Below are 3,386 nucleotides of genomic sequence, written 5' to 3' on the forward strand. Positions count from 1 at the left end.
CATAATATAGGTATAATGCAGAGCCTTTTAAAATTTTAATTTAATGCCAATGATTTAGATTAAATAAGCTCAAAGGCTCAAAATTGGTTAGGTTTTTTTTTCAAGCATTCAGTGTTTTTGAGCCGTACACATAGACACATAGTACGAGTTATAATATAGTAGATAATATATAGTAGTCACATGCTTAAGTCCGCTCTATTTGGCGTTAACATAGAATTTAATTAATCGTCTGTTGAAAATTTAAAACCTGATAAAAATGTATTTTCCTTTGAAGTAGACGGAAAACTATATATACGTATATTTTTGGTTTTAATACTTAATAACAGCATAAACTATTACGCGCTTATGGTAAATATAGGTGTTACCTACGTGTATTGATTATATTATATACTGTTATACAGCGCGTGTAGGCACAACGGTTTTGTGATTAATATATATGTATTAATATTTGTTTGTACGGTCCTTCGCATTACAATATCAGTTTATCATACACATAATATATATATATATATATATATATATATATATATATATATAATATATTATAATTTATAATAATATAATGTACGCTCGTTTGCTGGTGCCACCACCGCGGTAATTTTCGTTGTGCACATCCAGCCCAAGGTTAACAATGCCCGGAGTGGCGTCGGCGGCCATAACTGTCCAGAACAAGATGACACAGAATCCGGTTCTGAAAGAAAAAAAGAGGTGCATGACACACGCACACACACTTACAATGTGGGTGGGTGGGAGGAGAATGAGGGGCACACAATGATAATAATAATAATAATATGTATCGTTGTATATTATGTGTGTGTGTGTGTGTGTGTGTCTGGCAACCTCGCAGCCTTGCAGTCGGTGGCGGAGCAGTACGAAGATGTGGCGGAGGCGAGGAGAACCATTAATCCCATTAATCTCTTGATCTATCGAACGCCGTCGTCGACGTTCTTCCCTCGTTGTACATCATATATAATATTATACGCGGCTGCTGCTTTAGCAGTATCGGCCTAGGTATTATAATATTATATATACTTACAATCGGGTATTAGGTAAGTAAGGGTACCTATGTACATATTATTATATTTTATACGCGGACGACCATCGGCTTGTCGGGCAGCGTAGCGGTGGCGCAGTTGAGTAGTAGTGGGTGCGATTTTTAACTTCGGTCACCTAGACCTATGAGGAGCTTCATACGTAACACTCATACAGCTAGATAACCAAAGAGAAAAACCAGCTACCCGGTCAGCAGCCACCAATCCTCACGGCTGCCGGCGTAAAATGCGGTTAATGTCACGCAAGACATTTGCACAGGCGAACCGCGATCTTCGACGCTATAATAATATTATATTATATAGATCACGATCGAGCGTATGGCGACGGATGCGCGTTACGATATCCGTCCGAGCGTACCTATACGATATTATAATATATTTATTACTATTATTATTATTACAGTGCTGGTCGTTCCTCTTGGTTTTTCTTCAACCCACTTCGTGTTCGACACCTGCTGCTTGCGTATAAGCACCATCAGTCCGACAGCGGTGGTGGGCAAGAGCACTCGACGATGCGTTTTACCCCTTCGTAGACGACGATGCATTGACGGCTGTTCAGTCAAGAGCATTATTAAGTATTATCATTAGGTATTATGCACGTTCAGGACCGCAAGCACGCACATACGCGCGCTCACACACTGGGTACCAATGGTACCGTGGAAATGTGTGTTTCATCTGTAGACTGAATAAACTGACAAAATAAACATCGTAATCACGGTGGATGTACGTAAGGATTTCTGGTTTTGTAATGTACGAAAATCTTTACTCCCTTTCCCCACCTACCGACAGGTTAACGTGACTCGTATTAATATGGATATATAGGTATCACGAATATACACGTTGACGAAAATTGTAAAATAGTTGAATATTAGATATATTAGATGTACTATATTATAGTGTCAGAGTTTCATAATACCTTTTATTCATATAGTGATTGTTATTTGTGGTAAGAATAAATTCTAAGTTTAATTAGTTGAAACTTTCATATGAAAGTGATGATAAGTTATAAAATATTATATATCTATACATACATAACATATTTAAAGACATTATATGCTTCGAAAGTATTAAGTAAAGTTTACAAAATACACGTATCGTAATATTTTATAAGCTCTTTTAAAACCAAGTAATTAAAATTAGGTATATAATATAAGTTAAATTTGTTTTCTTTGTTTTTATCCACTAAATTCTGATCTTATACAGTTACACAATATGTAAAAGCCATTTATCTTAAATGTGATATTATTTTGTATATGATAACATTAAGCGTTGCCTATTATATTTATAAATTATAAAAATACATTTATAATATTATTGGATCACATTAATCTGCTATTTAATAGGTATTTAGCTTAAATGACACGAAAAAATCTAGAAAAATAATTATAATATTACAATATTAATAATAAACTAATTTTAAGATTTACTAAAAAGTTAGTTCACAATTTAACAAATTAGATATGTAGGTAGGCATTATAATATTATATAATATACTATAAAATTACAAAACGAATAATACATCATCATTTCATTAATATGAAAATAATTTACTAGAAAGGTAATTCAACGACCTATAACGAAACACATTTTCAGTGGTTCATGTTACTACCTATACAATTATTTACAAGCAATTATAGTTTAACCTGTTAGGAAGTATCGAATTGAAATTTTTTAACATTACATTAGAATATCAAAAATGAAGAATACCGTGTAATTTATAGCTTTATAAGTAATCAAAATAACAATTTAAAATAAGTTGTATTAAATGTTTCTAAATTCGTAAGCTCATTTTTAACTTTAACTACATATAAATGAAATTACTAAAAAATAAAATACAAATAATAATTTGAAAAAATGTTGGCATCATAATATATTATTATTTATTAAGATAATTTATTTATTTATCTAGCTATTAATTATAATATATCATATTTATACATGGTAAGTAATTAAAAATTTATGTTACAGCCATTTTATCATATAAAAATATAAATATTCATAGTAGAAAAAAATGTTTAAAACGAAAGTTTTTTTATTTAAAAAACCTAATGATTAGTAATTTTTATACTTAACCTATTTAATATTTTAAATTTTAAATTTAAATTAATAATATTTTTCATTAAGATATTAGAGAAGTTAATATTGTGTTAATTTTTTATATCTGATAATACATTATTACCGGTATTACTATTGGCCACTATGACTAACGTACCTACTATGTATACCTAATTTTTTGAATATAAAAATTTTACAATATTTATTTTTTTTAACTATAAGTTTATCATTTTGATATCTACATCTAATAGTTGGTGAATACCGAATAGATATTTTAGA

General features: G+C 30.5%; 1 long non-coding RNA gene across 1 annotated transcript; it reads left to right on the top strand.

Moving 5' to 3' along the window:
* Positions 1-839: 839 nt before the first annotated feature.
* LOC132930782 (uncharacterized) lies at positions 840-1,786 on the top strand. Its single transcript, XR_009662277.1, has 2 exons — positions 840-1,049; positions 1,456-1,786. It is a non-coding gene; the product is annotated as an uncharacterized LOC132930782 (long non-coding RNA).
* Positions 1,787-3,386: the final 1,600 nt, after the last annotated feature.

This window comes from Rhopalosiphum padi, chromosome 4 (genome assembly GCF_020882245.1).
Source record: "Rhopalosiphum padi isolate XX-2018 chromosome 4, ASM2088224v1, whole genome shotgun sequence".
Lineage (NCBI taxonomy): Eukaryota > Metazoa > Arthropoda > Insecta > Hemiptera > Aphididae > Rhopalosiphum > Rhopalosiphum padi.